The sequence below is a fragment of the Poeciliopsis prolifica genome, unplaced genomic scaffold (genome assembly GCF_027474105.1).
Source record: "Poeciliopsis prolifica strain line A6 unplaced genomic scaffold, Auburn_PproV2 SCAFFOLD065, whole genome shotgun sequence".
NCBI lineage: Eukaryota > Metazoa > Chordata > Actinopteri > Cyprinodontiformes > Poeciliidae > Poeciliopsis > Poeciliopsis prolifica.
Genome location: NW_026562440.1, coordinates 1,366,187 through 1,383,657, shown reverse-complemented (window position 1 = coordinate 1,383,657; position 17,471 = coordinate 1,366,187). Strand labels below are relative to the sequence as shown.

The following is a 17,471-nucleotide window of genomic DNA, read 5'->3' as shown; positions in this document are numbered from 1 at the left end:
TTTTCCTAAAGTTAATTTAAATAATTTATTGGTTGCTCTCCAACTCATTTAAATTGAAAAATATGTACAATGGTTAAGTAGGTTAAGTAGGTTGGTGCTGTGGTGTCTATGGACAAGCATAGACACCCATATAATTGTGCGAACAAGGGGACACAATTGAGATACATGCAGGCATGCAAACTTTAATTTCCAATTGAGTCATTTGTCACTTTAAGGCTAGCTAATGTCAATGCAAACAGAGAGATCCTATCCACTGACTTAATGACTCAAGGTCATTATGTAGGAGGAGCACTGACCCTGTGCAGCCTACATAGTGAAAGATCTGCACCTGTCCCAGTAACTGTTGAGGCCAGCTGTCGAGACAAGCGGTCGTGGGAAAAACTCAGAGAGCATGCTGCTGTGATGTTGTGTCAAGCTGCCTCAGCTGAGCAGAGATGCTTTGCCAGCTGATGGGTATGAGCTAAATATGAGTCCATCGGACGAGCCAAATGCGCAACGGCTTTATATGTCAAAGATCAGCGAGGGTTATATGCGTCCACATTCCTGGAGGTGATGAAACTGCTTTGAGTGTTTGACAATTTTGAAAGACAAAAGCGGCAGAAGAAAATTTAATGGACCTTTAACTTTTCACATTTTGTTACATGACAAACACAAAGAGTATAGTAGAAAAGCCATGTAAAAACGACACACGGTTCTCAGTTCTATTACCAACAAAACCTCAAAGGTGTTGATGTACCAATTGCTCTGATATAATCCAGTGCAACAAGATGCTTTCAGAAGAGTCCGCCTGAGTAATTTATTTTTCTCTGTGGAAGAGTAAGAGGTTTTTCTGACATCATTAATTAACGAACAAAACGGCATCATCAACACTGAGAAACACAGCAGAGAGGTCAAGGATGAAGTTAGGAGGATAAAAGGATTTAGATGAAAGCATTTTCATGTGTTGGAATGGTTTTCTGAAAGTCCAGGCCTTGATAATTTGTGGCAATGCTTACAACATTATGATCACACTCTGTCCATTCAGTGTAACTGAGCTTGAGCTATTTCCATTGGTCAATGGTTTCAGTATCTAAATGTGCAATTCTGCTAGAGGTATGTGACAAAAGACTTGACACAGAAAATTATCCTACAAAATACTGACTCCAACTGCTGAATTAAAAAATAAAACCATGTTATTTTCCTTTCACCTTGAATTTATGAACAACTTTTGGAGGCTCTGTGACATAAAATCTCAATGAAATACGTTGAAGGTTGTGATTGTGATGTGACAAAATGTGGAAAAGTACAAGAGGTGTGAGTATTTCTGAACCCTTTTTTAATTCTTTTCTTTACAGGTCATATTGTATATTATAATGACACATAATCATGTGATTGTTCTATATAAGTGTAGCTAACATTGGCTGGTACACCACGTCTCGCACATTATCCACATTGTCTGAACATGGACACTGGAGGAAGCTTATCAGCAGTCAGTCTGAGCGTGACAAGCCACTCTTTTCAAAGGAAGTCTTTATGTCTAGCAAGTGAAACGTAATGTTAGGAGATGTAGAGATAATTTTTGAGGCTTTCGTGCTAACCGTCAAGATTCTCTGAATATGTCTGAACATGAGATTACTCACAGATTGTTTTTTGGAGCACATAAGAACCACAAATTTGAATATTATTTTCCTTATATACACTCTCGTGTCAACACAAAGTGGAGGATGATTCTGAAGAAGGAGGAAGAAGAATGGCTGCAGGGTTTTCAAAAGATAAATACTTGCCATGGGTTGGTTTTAAAAGTAGGAAAAGGACTGAATAAAAGTGCTGGGAACACTTTGCAGAATCATTTATGGAAAATATTTCAAAAACCCTGTGTCCTTTTTTACCCCTTTTTGCAATTATTCATTACTTTGTTTTTGGATATCTCTCCCAAGGGGCAAATATATTTCATGGCATTCTGTTTGTCCTGTTACACAAAGTCAACCTGAAATAAATTTTAAACGCTAAAGCATGATGATGGAAAAAAAAAGAAGCAAGAGGAAAACATTGGTTAATCATATGTTAACTTAATAAGGCATTGCCTTATTTCACTTTAATAAAGTCTTGTCTGTGTAAAATGATCCTTTCTGTCTTTTTTGCCAAAACTAGGTGACAAAAAAACAAGAAGCGTCAATTTAAAACCACTTACACTACTTGAAAACATAACCCGGTAAAAAAAAAAAAAAAGAGTCTGATAATATTCAAAGGTTATAACTGGTGTGGCTTTCTCACTCAGTGGATCTTAATTGGCCTGGTGTGGTGCCAGGACACTATGTGAGAGTGAAGCTGCAGGCGAGTCGGTGCCAGCGGAACGGCCAGGCCGCAGGAGGAAGAAGTATTGTTCTTGGCACGAACCAAAGCGACCAAATCCAAACATCCAGATGGACTCCAGAAGGCTCCAGCAATAATACATGCACTGAAGAAGAATAGAGGTCAACTCAGGATACACTCATACACAATAAAACTATTGTTGCTGGCTGTCGACTCCAAAGGCATTTCCCTGCTCGCAGAAGTTCTCTAACTCAACTAAGTGAGGATAATTCAAGGGAATTTGGTGAAAATTTTATTGAGAACACGTACTGATGTGATGCCTCAAATCAGATGGCGTGTATATTTTAAAGTGCAAAGTGATCAGAGTTTATAAAAGGATGCATGAATGTATCCTTTGATAGCTTCCTCTTTGCAAGATAAACAAACATAGGTTGAGCTTCATTGGACATCATTTTAAAACATTGCTTAATATAATTTGCTTGCAGTACAAATGTTGTCTGCAAATATACCCATATTTCCGATGTAACCACAAATTCAAAAATTACAAAAGGGTGCAAACTCAAAACAAATGCGCCACCCACTGAAAATCACACACTTATCCACACTTCACCCTCTAACGTATCTTTCACAGTCGCAAGGAAAAGACACAATGACGACTCTGTCTCGGTCTTCACCATACATGAAAATAAAAGGCATTTACGTTGAGTGTGTATGCCAGCACATCTCTCTCGCTCTCTTCTGCTCTGTCAGAGTTTCTCTCAGGAAAACAAAAAAGCCACAGCAGCCATAGCGACAGAGAGCAAAAGAAGACCTGGCCCGGGCCTGTCACCTTTTAGAGAGTCCTGATTGGTCGAGGCCCCGCTGTGCGAGCTTTGTTGCCGTGTGGACGTCGAGGCGGGCGGTTCTCTGAGCATTGACGTGGACGCAGAGCCGTCTCAGCAGTCCTGTCAGGTTGGATTTACACTCTGAGCTGAAGGCTGATTCTTCTGCTGTGTGACACATTCATGGACCAGAAAAAAAGGAAAGCTTATTGTTATAGTTTGCGTTATTTACCTCAGTTACGTTATATATTGTGTTTGATATTATTTTTTTAAAACATCGCAATTTCAGAATGGAAGAAAAGATGAGGGATCTGTGTCTTGGATTCAGAAATCAACAATCCACTAATAACAAGCAGAGCTTTAAAGGGAAATGGTAATTCACCATTGAACTCCTCCTTGGTGAATTCAGGGTCTTTCATCAGTTTTTTAAAAAAGCGAGCTGCCATTTACAATCAAGACTTGAAGAGAAATTAAGTCTCAAAAATTACTGCATGCTTCAAGTAAATTTTCTTGACCACCCAAATCGCCAAAGATTCAATCTGACCTTTCAGCCTCCAGTGACTCTTGAAAGAAATATTTATCTTTGCGGTGTCAGACCAACTGAGTCAAACATTTACCTTCCAGCTGAAGCTTTGATTAGAGAGTTGGGGGGAAAGCAAAACATGAAGGGATATGAGTCATTCACACTTATTATCTGATTTAAATCTAGATTTTCTTGAGTGCACTCAAATGACCAAACTTCTGTCAAAATTACAACAAAACTCCCTGTGAAGCCAGCTGAAAGTTGTTGAGATGCCCCAGATACCCCAGTATCCAGCACAGTGCCTTACAACGGTGCTCATTCACTTTTAACCTTTCTGCACTTTCTCACATTGAAAACACAAACTTTGATGTATTCTATAGATATTTTATGTGACTGACCAACACAATTTGCAACATCTGGATATCATTTTGCTGTCGAGTTATTGCTACTGTCCTGCACGGAGGCAAAACACTGCCAAAAACTGAAGCTTTTGCTTCCTCTTGTCAAGTTTTCTCTCAGGATTTCCCTGCATTAGGTCTTAACTATTACCCCACTTACTTTAACCAACTTCACTATTCCTGCTTAAGACTTCCTGCAAATATAGGATACAAATGTAACTTTGTAACTAGGCCACACAGTTACATTTTGGTCTCTTGCTCATGTGACCAGAGCACCTTATTCTGCATGTTTTATATGTTGCTCTACATTGTGTGATGACTCCTCTCTTTGCCTGCTGAAATGTTTTGACCTTCTGTCTCTCAGGTGAAGTCTGAGTGGTTTGGAGTCAGTTTCCATCTGGAAATATATGGGTCCAATGTTCCCTGTCAATTCAGCTCAATCAGCTGGTGAATGTGTGCATGAATGGGAATGACTGAGTTCATTGTAAAACATCTTGAAGTGTCCTAATAAGGTGCTACACAAGTCTGATGTCATTTCATTTAATTAAATTTGAACCCGTTTTTTCCTGAAAACCTGCCCTCCCCATTGCAAAATTGTTAGTAGTAAGCTGCAGATACGGCTTAAATTCTTTTAACAATGTAATCCGCTTGTTAATCTTTCAAAAGAAATGCGACCAGTTTCAATTTGAGCAGTTTTAAAGCTTTGAGCTGTGAATCTGTGAGACACCGTGGCCCTTTTCACTGATTTAACGATGCTTGAATGCTTTTTACACATCCAAACTGTTAGAAAATGACATTGGTTTTCCAACTTGAAGTTACAGTGAGCTCCACTAGGATGTGATGTCATCTCCAGACTTGAACTCCAAAGACAAACAGGACACAGCATTACTTACACCACATAAGGCATTTCTCAATGGGAGTGGCTTTAACTGGTTCTTCCCCCGTCCACCAGATTCATTTCCAATAACACATCCTGTGTATCCTGGACACTGCCTTCCTACAAACGTTTGCAGTCTGCCTACACAGGGTTGTAGTTTGGCAATGGGAGCGGAGGAAGTGAACGAAACCATTCGGTCCATGTTGTCCACGCTTCTAAATCTTGAACTAATCAGATCATATGAGTTGTTTTAATTATGACAGGGGCGCCAGTGAAATTCTGGGTTTAGTCCATCAAAGTCTGAGCCTTAAGATTGTCTATTGCTGAGTGTCGCTGCAAACATCAGAGATTTCCATTTTCATGCCCAGAGTGAGTAACAAACCCCCAGAGGAGATGCTCCAAACTGTGACGAGACATTAACCAGTTAAAAACAATGGAGAGGCAGCTACACATCTAAGCACCTGCATAGGGCTGAGTAACATAAATAAATTTGATGTATTGTCCTTTGTTTGACATGCAATATCCAAAATGAAAATCCTGACGCTATCCCAGTCTAATTTATATTGTGACATATATTGTGGCCAAATCCAAAGTATATTGTGATCCTCTTAATGCCATATTGATAGTGGGAGGAGAAAAATCAGCCTTTATACATTAAATATTAGTTTTCCAGGTCTGAGAAGTAAAAACCCAAGTTTCAAAACAATACAATTTATTACATTATGCTGCCTCATAGCAAGATAGTCCTGGGTTTGATTACTGTGGTATGTGATGGACTGTCAATCTGTCCAGGGTCTATGAAGGTTCCTGAATAATGACCGAGTGACATCATATGTTATACAAGGTTCAAAGAGAGGAGCCATATTCTCCATCCATCCATTCATAGGTTTCCTGACAATGTTCATGGAGATGTTGATGAAAATCCCAGTCATCAGCCCATCACTGCTTTCTCTTTGAACTCGGCTTTAGGTAGGAAACGGCCCACATGTGAATCTGCCTCTGGGGCCATTGTTAGTCATCCTGCTCTCATTTATTAGTGCCCTAAGCGCAGTGTTGATAGATGAGGTTAAAATGCAGTGAATAACTTATGACAGTTGTTTCCTCTGAAGGAAGGAGACACACAATGAATGCTCTAGCTCTGTTGTTCCCAGACTGGGTCCAGATTGTGGCGATGACTTCCTATGAGTCCTCTGACTCACTTTCGTCTGTATCAGAGATCAACAGTTTGTTGATCTAATGGTGAGTGAAGACAAGAAAGGTCATGATGGATTTATTTTTTTACTCTTCTTTCAGATGTCATACATGTATAAGCCCAAAAATATTGAAGAAAGTCTTCTTGTTCATTGCAGGGTTTCACTAATCCACGGGACAGCATGCAAGGTAGCAGATAGAGCAATGAGGAAAGCATATAATTGCTATTGCAGAGTGACTTCATGTTGCTCTTAAACGATGAAGCAGTGAAGCATCACATGATAGATGCAAAGGTAATTGTGGGTAATGTGTGGAGCTGTTTCATACAGCTGCAGAGTGTGTGCTCCGTAATTGGCAGACAAAGCAGTGACCCTTGGTGGTTGTTGGGCTCCCCATGAGAACAGCCTCAGGCGTTCCGACCGAACTTTCATCTCACTCCAGCAACGCAGAACATACTGGCTTCACAGAAGCATATTCATACACCAACCTCATCTGTGGGGAGAAATCAGATGGGAGAAGAGAAATTAATTTTTAAACATTTACTTTTTCTCACCAGTAGTTCTTTGTTCGGTTTCATTGCCTCGGCTGTCTGCGCTCTCCCAGTAAAACTTCAAAAAAGATCTCAGCAATGCAAAATCATTTAAACATTTTCTTATGAGTGCTGGTAAATTAATATAGGCGGCTGAGGCACAGAAGAATCGGAAGAAACAAACACTGTGAAGATGCTGGAATCCAAGGAAAGTGCAGGACTGAGGACAGAGTGACTTATTTAACATGTGAGAACATACAAGCATGTCTGGAATAGATTACTGGATTGTTAACAAGTGAGAGTACAAGAAGACTGTCGCTTATCATCTTATACTAAAAAGGGTTAAGGAGCTGATGAGTGGAGCAAGTGAGTGTGACAGTACTGCAGAGGCACAGCAGCTAACATGGATTTGTGCACCAATCACCGCTTTCTGGATTTGAAAAAACTTTGACTTGCTAACAATGACCTTCTCTGATTCAGTTATTATATATACACAAGTCCTTGACACAGCCTCCAGAGTTCGATTCCCAAGTCTGGGACGCCTGCTGAATGATTTCCCACCTTCTCTGTCAACTTATTTCCTGTCTGATTCACTGAAAATAAAGATGACTTGCACCAGAAAAATCTTTAAAGTACTGATTCAGAGTTATCTTCAAAGCTAATACATGAGAAGATATATAAACAGCATTAAAAATATATATTTTTTTGTCTTCTTGCTGTGAGCAGTCATTAATTATTTGCATTTGGAGAAATGGCAACATGTGAAAGCTGTGGGATAGAGTATTCGCTGCGTCGTGAATTATAGAAATGATTTTATCAAATGGAGTCATATGCAGCAACATGCAGGGATGGCATTACTAAACAACTCTCTCTGTGCGTCTGGCCTTACCGCTCGTATGCAAACACTTTGTTTTTCAAATCAAGCTCGTTCCACAACAAACTCTGACAACTTAGAACTGTTGCCTTTCAGCAAGAAGGTTGTGGGTTTGATTCCCAGCCTGGGGTCTTTCTGTATGGAGTTTTGGATCTTCTCCCTGCATGAGTGGGTTCTTATCACTTTACTTTTACTCTATTAGAAATGACCCAATAACTTTCTGTCACTCCTTTCATGGTTTGTTGTTCTGCTTGCTTTTGATTTCTTTATGCAAGTCTTAGATACCTTCAATATTTTTCTTTACCAAATTTTGCTCTAAAAATGTCTGATGTTTTTACAAAAACGTTATTCACCAGATAGATGTAGATGTTTTAATGGATGAATAAATGCTTACCATAACCTTGGTTGACCAAAATGATTAGGCTAGAATATCTTTAAAGACTATCAATTTCAATTTTTTTTTTACCTACTCACCACAGAAAATATAGGACAGTATTTTCTAAATATCTGGTGAAGTAATTAGGCACAGATTTACTCTGGGATTGCTCAGAAAAAGAAAAAGGTAATGAAATAACTTATCTTTGACGTTTTAGACTGAAGACGTTCCAGGGACATGTCCCTCTGGGGGTTTTCTAGAGCGCAAGCGTTGGAAGAAGGAAGAAAGACATTTTCGGTCTGTAAGCCAAAAAGGTAGAAAACAAAATAATGTGAACCAACAGAGTCCTTAGCATGTTTTCATGACCTTACCAAAACAAATAAAATAAACTTCTTGAGAAATGATGTATGGATCACATCAACTGCTGTAATATTGCAACACAATTTAATTAAACAGGACATCACAGTGTCCATATTGTGTTTACCTGACTGTACATTGTTTGAATCTAAAACGTGAGATGTGACCAATTAAAGAATGCATACCACAAAGGTCAATTTGAGATTCCACCTGAAACGAATCGGAACTGAAGTTGAATCCAAATATTATTGTTGATCTCTACACCATCAGACTCTGCTCTTCATTACTCACTGCTCATGTCCTCCCAGCAGCAGCTCAGTGTGAGTCTCCTGTCTGCTTCTTTTTCTGACAGCTTTATTCATGCGGCAACACCAACAGTGAATTTCACTCAAAGGCAATTAAGCCTGACACCTAAATCCACTCCCTCGTTCGCGGCAAACGAGATACAAAATTACACCTGCAAGGTTGCCGGGTCCACAAGGGCAATGAGCGTGTTGAAAGAGAAGAGACTGAAAACTTCACCTTCCAAAGTTTGATTTTGCATTTCGGGAGTCGTTATTGTGTGATTACGCTCAAGTGAGACGTGCATTCAGTCAAATATCAAGGTTTTCTTTTGTGAACTTTCAGCAGAGAATTAAAATAATATTTCAAGAAGCCCAAACAGCACACAAAAAACATACTTTCCTCATTGTGACTAGCAGAGAGTGGAGGAGGAGATTCAGTGCGGTGCAGGTGTTGAGCTTTGTCAGTGAGGGTGCTGATGGATGACTTGAGAGCACGAGATCACAGTTTACACCTGGAGGCCATGACCACATAATAAGTATTTGAAACCATCTGTTGTCTGGATGGCTTTCAACAACTACAGCTCTCAGATCAGCTCAGATGCATTTTACTTGCAACTGAACGTAAAATGCATGAAGATATAAATCTTTTGAAATTAGGTTGAAGATAAATGGTGAAGTTGAGCATCACAGTTAGCGTGTCAGATCAATCGCAAACCTAACCGCATTGCACAACTTGCTTGGCTTTGGATTTTAAATGCAGTTTCATTCATTTGTAAGAATAAAACTGTTTTGCAAGAATAAAACATGTGATTACATGTTTCCGCTTTAAACAACATATCACAGTGTTGAAGTGGATTACATGAGTTAAAATTAAACATCATTCCTCTGACTCAAACATAAAGTACAAAATTGCATACAGCGATTTTATACATAAAGCATGAAATCGCTGCAACAATCGAAAGTACATAATTTTAATTGTGGTTTATCACTTTAAGTCAAGCAATACATAATTTTCAACACATCCTTACACAAAGACTCTTGTGATTTATCTTTGAAAATCATATCTATTATAATGCGCTGTAATAGATGTGTGACAGAAATAACTGCAGTCAAGAAGCTTCCAGCCCATCACTTCTCTGAACAGATCTTTAAAGAAGAGAAACTTTTTAATCTCCTAAATTAATGACGATTATTTTGTTCAGGAATTGAAAGTCTGGTGTTTTACACCTTAAGAAAATAAGGGCACATGAAGCCCAATATTTTTATAGAGTATATTTTTGTATGTTTTAGGCCTTTAAACAAATTTGAGTCGACTAGAAAACAATACATACATGTATTTATGAAAAAAAGAGAACACAGACATGTGAGACTCACATGTCTGTGTTCTCTTTTCTTCAGAAAGCTAAAGTTATTATCTTTGGACCTAAAGAGGAACAATCTCGAGCCTCAGATCTCCTGAATCTGGTCTGCTCTGCATCCCCAGACCTCGTTCCAGAACCGGCAGCATTCAGCTTCTATGCATCACAAATCTGGAGCAAACTTCCTGAAAACTGCAAAGACTTACAACACACCTGCTTAGGGCGCTTTTGACTGTATTTTTTGTATTTAGGCTATACTAAACTTGATTGATTGATTGATTGATTGATTGACTGATTGATTGATTGATTGATTGATTGATTGATTGATTGATTGATTGATTGATTGATTGATTGATTGATTGATTGATTGATTGATTGATTGATTGATTGATTGATTGATTGATTGATTGATTGATTGATTGATTGATTGATTGATTGATTGATTGATTGATTGATTGATTGATTGATTGATTGATTGATCAGGGGCATATGCTGGGACCAAAATGTTTCATAAAATATATGAAAAATGTATGAACATTTTTCATATACCCCCTTTACTGATACCAACCTAGAAAAAAAACTGTGTTGCCATGTAAAACTGCTAATGATGCCACATGCACAGTTGTGTTAACTATTTATGTAAACTATTATGCACCACTGCAACTATCAGATGTGGTGAGCAGTCTCCTTGTAATCTTCACAGCATGGCATAACTAAAAAAAAAAAAAAACCTCACAAGCAGCGGCTTGAGTTCAAAAACATTGTGATGAATTTTCTCACCCCCCCGACGGACTCGTACTGGAACAGCGAAATGGTCTCTGAAATAATTTAAAAAATGAATTTAATCTGAGCATTGGCAGAAAGCCAAGACTTTTTCCTGAGGATGAAAAGGAGAAACAGTTTTCACGATGAAACGTTGCATGCATTTTAGACATCAATCAATGTTTATCTACACTTTTATTTCTGCTTTATTCATTTAATGACTGAATACCACCTTTCAGGCACTGATGATAAATACTAACCTCCTTTCCTGCTTTTGCTAAAGAATTACTCCTATTATTAATGTTTACATATTCAGCCACTTTACAGCCTCTTAGAAGTTTATTATTTTGCCTGATCATATATTAGTGAGCACTAAATGAAATGCTCCTACGCCCACATGGTGACTTCTCCTGCAGCAGAAAATATTCATTTTGACAGATTGTGGGTGTAATGTTTCTCACTGCTAGTGACTAACTGACTACTACACTAAGACAGAGTGCAGCTCATGCTTTCAGTGTCTGAAGAGCTTTCCATTCACTCTGATAATAAATTGCTGCTGTTTCTATGTTAAGCAAAAAAAAAATTAGACAGTAAATGCTTATTGTTGTAAAAAGTTAAATTTTATTCTCTTCTGGATGCTATCTCAACATATAAAGAGGGATAGCATGTCCGTTTTATGTGAAATAAAAACTTAAAACCTTACACTTTTTTATTTGTTACTTAAAATATATGAAACAAAATTGTGTTTTGGAGCACATTGACATAGTGGTGTCGCCGTCTAGGTGAAGAAGATAAACTTGGATTTCCTGGGCCGTGATTCCCGTGATGTTTCTCCATCGGATTGTGTTCAGTCACCGTGGTGACTGTGGTGGGTGGTTCTTCACTGCTCCTGTCACTGCATCAGGTTTTAACATAAACATCCATCACAGTTACATTGGCACACTAGAGCCACTACTTTGCAATTTCAAAAGAACGGAGATTAGCTGCTAGTTCGCTAGTATGCCATTTCAATGAAAACAGGCAAAAGATTTGCTTTCAACTGCTGGACGACTCACATGACGAAGTCAGATATTTGTCTGACGTGAACACATTAAAATATTGCAATTTAATATTCCCTTTTTGAAGTTGTGTTTCTTTTGGGAGTTTCTTTGAACTTGTTTGGTCAGTACTGATGCAGGAGTTTTAGGTTGTTTGAAATTTGTCTCCTGCTCTACAATACTTTTATACACGTAAAAACTGCTCTGAACAGGAAGCTACTAAAACACAGATTTCCTTATTTGGAAATGTAATGTTTAACTTCACATTACCACCTAACGGCAGAGAAAGATTCACCATTTCCTCGAGAAAGCTTCACCATTTCCTCGAGAAAGCTTCACCATTTCCTCGAGAAAGCTTCACCATTTCCTCGAGAAAGCTTCACCATTTCCTCGAGAAAGCTTCACCATTTCCTCGAGAAAGCTTCACCATTTCCTTGCGCTTGGCTTGGCTGCAGCTTCACTTTCCGGCTTCTCGTTATGCTCTTTGCCAGAGGGCAAAAGCATTTTGAAAATAGGACATCCCCACCTTGATCCGTGTTCTTAGAAACCTGTTTTGATTGCTGTCTGCATTTAATGCACAAAATCCGCATATCCTTTTAACATGGGTGCCACTTCAGAGCCCGCTCTTAAAACCAGATCCTGTGAAGAGCCCAACCAAACACTGCCAGTCTGTGTGGGAGGTTGGTGTGTGAGAGAAAATAGAAAGTAACAAATACAAAGACAAAACATCCCGTTCTTAAACTTGATGCTGCTCTCTTAAGGGGAATTTAATAACACAACAGGATGGCTCCTCGCAGCTCCACTTAAACAACAGAACTCATAATACGGTCAGAATCTGCAAACACTGTGTCGTTTGTATTGCTCTCCAAAATCCACAGTCACGTTCAAACACTTGCCCTGACCTGCATTCCCACGCAGGGGCACATGTGCAACTGTTTCCAGCTGTGTGAATCTGGCTCATCATGTTGAAATTGAGCCTCCAGGTGATTAAGCCAGCTCTTAAAAGGTTTTCACTTGCCACACTAATCAGAAAAAGCTTCAGGAAGAGCGTTTGTGAATAAAAAGCATGATTCACTCAAAATGTCTTGGAGCATTCATATGTAATTTTTGCCTTTTGGTCACACACTTCACTGGAAGCAGGTTACTTCATGGTGCCATGAAGTAACAGTAATCATTGACATTTTTCACACTTTGTCACATTGCAAACATAAAGTAGGAAATTGTACATCTTCTCTTCATTCTTTGCTAATTAAGATCTGAAAAGTGTGATGTGCATTTGTGAGGGTTTTCACTGCAGGTCGTCAACTGTATGGCTTTACCAGTTTTGTACATTTAGAAACTACAGTGTATGGTGATGGGTTTTTGTATAATGAAAGTCAGATTGGATGGATTACCTTTGTGAAGATCTTTTCGAGATGCTAGTTTTAGGTCTGGGCCAGATGAACGTGGGGTTTTTTTTTTTGGCTCTTCCTGTATGTTCTGAGTGCCCTGTTTGAAGGTGAACCTCTAATCCAGTCTCAAGTTTGATTTAGTGTCTAGCATGTTTTCATCCAACACTGCCCTGCATTTAGCTGCATCTGTCATCACTCAGACCTGCTACCCTGTTCTTGCTAATGGAAAGCCTCACCACAGTATGATGCTGCATCCAAGTTTCATGCCAGATATTGTGTTCTGTACCATGGTCAATGTTAGATTTCTGGCACACACGGCATTTCCATATAGAGTAAAAGTTACATTCTAGTCTGAGCAGAGACCTTCTTCTTCATGCCTTTTCTATGTTCCCTGAATGGTGTAATTCTTTTCTTCCAAACATCGTGTTATTCCTCCCAGGTCCCCTTAAGGCCAGATTTGTGTAGTGCAGTCCTAATTGTGGTTGAGTGTACTGACTCTCCAGCTCCTCTAGTTACTATGCATGGGCCTCTTGGCTGTTTCTAGTATTGCTCTCTTTGGGTAGCCTGTCTTGGTAAGCAGCCCAATATGTCTTGGTAAGTTTGCAATTCTCCAGTTTTGGATGGTGGATTGAACATTCAGATGTTCAAAGTTTGGGACATGCTCTGTTTTATAACCTAATTTTGCTTTAAATTTCCCCCAATTCTGTCCCCATCCTACTTGATGTGTTGCATGGTATTCTTAGTCTTTACTGTTTAATGTCTAATATACCTCATCAATGTCACTGAGATTGTATTGCACTCAGGTAGATCACTACCTATTTGCAAAATTACAAAAAAAAAAAAAAACATTGAATCATTGAATCATTTTTTGAATTCTCTTCCATTATGACAAAATTACTACAAACTTTCAGAAGATACCATCTTGTACATTATGCGCACCTTAAAAAACAGTATTTATGAGAATGATGAGTAATTTACTCCCATGTAGAAAAACATGGGCCGGTATTCTACAAAATGCAGGCATAATACCTGGTTTAAATATGGGTGAACTGCGTCAAAGCCGAGTGACAAGGCTTCCTTGGTAGAGCTATTCTAGGAGTATATCTGGTTTCAGATTCACAAGCAAAGTCAGGTTTGCAAATATTTTGCACTCGCAAACTGCTCTGTGCATGTACCCCCGTCTATTTTAGTTTGCATCCAACTGATAACATCACTGAAATTCTCACTGGCTGTGCACTTCACTGCAACATGCCAATTCACGGGAGTGTCACCTTGTTAAGGGGAGAAGAATATAGGGTTTCTAGACAGAGTAGTTGTAGTGAATTGTCATTTCTCCTTTTGCTGTTGTTGCTTTGTTGTATTTTTATTTTTTTATTTTATCTTATTTTTTTAAGGATTTCCTCCACAACCTTCTTCCTCTTCTCTTACTCTGTCCAGTATTGATGCACAATCTCTTCACTGCAAAAAAGAAAAAAAAAACATCAAAATTTTTTCTGGTTTTCTGAGGAAAATTAGAGCAGAGCGTAACATCTGGCTCTGGGACAGGATGAAGTTTTTTGTGGTGTCAGAACTGTCGTCATCAAGGTGCATGCGGTTGAAGAGTCTGCAGAAGTTGATCAGTCGATTCACGAGGCAACTCTCCTGGTTTAAAGTGTTTCGGAGGAAAAGGAAATACAGTTACCGCTCAGTGATGTTTGTGTGAGAGGGTAGGGTGATGCCAGCCGCAGATTAGTCATCTTGTGGTAACAAGCTTTCAGAAGCTTCAAAGCAGCTACGTTTGGAATTAAGGTAGATGTTCTCAGAAGTGTTTTTCGCACAACTCCTTTATCTTATGTTGTTTTAGTGGACCATGAGCAAAACTTACTTGTGATGATTTTTTTTTCTTTGTGTTGCACATAACATCCTGACAAACAAAGTATTTTGCTGTTAAAAGCTGAGATTCAACATAATGCCACTGGAAATTATGTCACGCTATTCTTCAATTACAATGTATTGGAGCTGCATATACACACAGAATGTCAGGTGAACTTTACCTTGCAGAAAATGTTTATACCTCATGAACATTTTGCCTGGTTACAGCCACAAATTTTAGTATTTCAATTAAATGCTATGTGACGCTTTGTGGAAACATGGAATAACGTGATCAGGTTGCCCAAATGCAAAACAATTCAAAATAGAAGGCTAACACTGCACCACGGTGGTGGCAGTATTGTGCTGCGGGGGTGTTTTTCTTCATCTCCTTTGATTTTGTGTGTGTGGTAACTAAATATGTGTCTGTCTGTGCTGTAAAAAAAAAACCTGCCTTGACTTGCATTGCACTCGAAAGTGGCATTGGCAAAGAACCTGAAAGGAGCAGATTGGAAAGTGGATGGAACTAAATGTTAGGTAAGTCTGGAAGAAAACTTGTTAGAGGTAAAGAAAGACTTGAGGCTGGAACGGAGGTTCACCTTGATGAAAAACAGCAATCCGAGACACACAGTTGGTACTCCACTAAAATGGTTTGAAAATCAAATCCTATAGCTAAATCCAACTGAGAATCCTTACACTAATGTTCAGAGATACTCTCCATCCAATCTGCCTGAGCTTGAGCATGTTTTTTAATAATAAACTAAAGTGTCAACTCCTAGATATGCAAAGCAGACATAGACATTCCCTGGAATTGCATCAAAATTTGGCAAATGAATTTAAAGCATATTTTTCCCAGCTCTTAATCCGGAAAAAGATATTACTTTTCATTAACTGCGCTATTATGTACTACTTAGTGTTCCTCTGTTGCATAGAATCAAAGTAAAACACATTATGTTTGTGTTCGTAAAGAGATTATGTGGAAACCCTTAAGGAGCATGATTGTGTTTGTATACATTAGAGAAACCAGTTCATTAAAACTCTAAAGGAAACACATCAGACCTAACCTCATGTAACACTGCACAGGGGATGTTTCAACAGCGCTGATGGATGTTGTTTTGGAGCTATTGTTCCACAGGTCAGTGCGGAGGTCTAGCTTCTCTTGTGATCCTGTTAAGTTGTGAAAAAGAACAGCAATGAGATAGATCACCTTTGTGCCCCGGGCTGGATTTGTTTCAGGCATTCTCTGCAGGTTTCATACGAGGCCATTCAAGGCTCGGAGTCTGTGAAAGGCAGCCTGCTTTACGCCTCCTCCTTAACCTTGAACATCAGTGCAGAACTACAGGGGCAGGGTTGGGCTTGACTACTGAGGTGAGCATTGAGCCATATGATGTGTGAATTATTACTTAATGCAACCATATTTTGATTCTGCGGTTGTAATATCTGAAAATTGGGTAATAATGGGCCACACACACAAAGTCCATATATTGAGCTGTGCACGCAGATGATATTCGTTCAGCGCTGATGTAAACACTGCAAAAAGAGACTAAGCAGACAACTACCGCAGAGAACGTGTTAGACATTAGTCTAGACTGTAGGCAAGATCCTTCCCGTCATTGTTAGTTGGCATTGAGGGGTTGCAAAACAGGAAATTATTGCTGCGTAAACTACACACACACACACAGCAATGAAAATTAGAAAGTAAAACATGCCTTAGAGCATAAAAGTATGCTGACACAAATAAATGAGATTATAATAAACGACTTACAGTAATTAGTTTAAACAAAGCATCAGCACCTGGTTATATCTTGTTTCACCAAAGGAAGGTGTGATTCTTATTCTTATCAGAGCACATTGTTCAAGTTGTCTTATTTTATTGACAAAGACCTTCTATGTCGTCGTAGTAGACGATCTAACTACTGTAAATAGTAATTTTCTGCATTCAGAAATAAAATGTTGTCCTGAGCAGTCTCTTGCGCCATCTAGTGGTTTATCGGATTATCTTTTTCTCATTTTTGTTCCAGTGTTTGCTTTTTACTCTTGCCATAGCAAATCAGTTTTCTGCTGACTTTTTTTTAATTATTTGATTAAGTTGTATTGTATTTGAATTAATCTTTGGTTTTCATTTGTTTATTTACTGTATTTTTTTTATTCAGTTTTTATAACCATGCAACTCACAACAAACAAACATTCTTGCTGGCACAGTTTTTGTGGTTCTTGTTTAATAAAATAAAATGTAACTTGTAAATTTGTCCTTCATGTAAAGTCATATTTTGAACATTTCTGACCTTTGCGTCCTTATACATGTCCCAGCTTACTTTCTTGCTGCTTTGACAATAAAACCTATTTATTCTCATTGAGACAGTGGGGCAGCAATGAAAGACATTCCTAAAATAATAATAATAATAATAATAATAATAATAATAATAATAATAATAATAATAATAATAATAATAATAATAATATCTATCTTTTCTTTAAAAAGCATAAAAATTGAGCAACACAGAGGATCGTTTAAACTCGGGTCTTCTCGGCTCCTCTTGGTGATCACGTGAT

The 17,471-nt window shown here is 38.5% G+C and overlaps 1 long non-coding RNA gene across 1 annotated transcript; it reads left to right on the top strand.

Moving 5' to 3' along the window:
• The first annotated feature begins 3,175 nt into the window (after window positions 1-3,175).
• On the top strand, window positions 3,176-7,180 carry LOC129351177 (uncharacterized). Its single transcript, XR_008604707.1, has 4 exons — window positions 3,176-3,243; window positions 5,704-5,880; window positions 6,021-6,150; window positions 6,261-7,180. It is a non-coding gene; the product is annotated as an uncharacterized LOC129351177 (long non-coding RNA).
• Window positions 7,181-17,471: the final 10,291 nt, after the last annotated feature.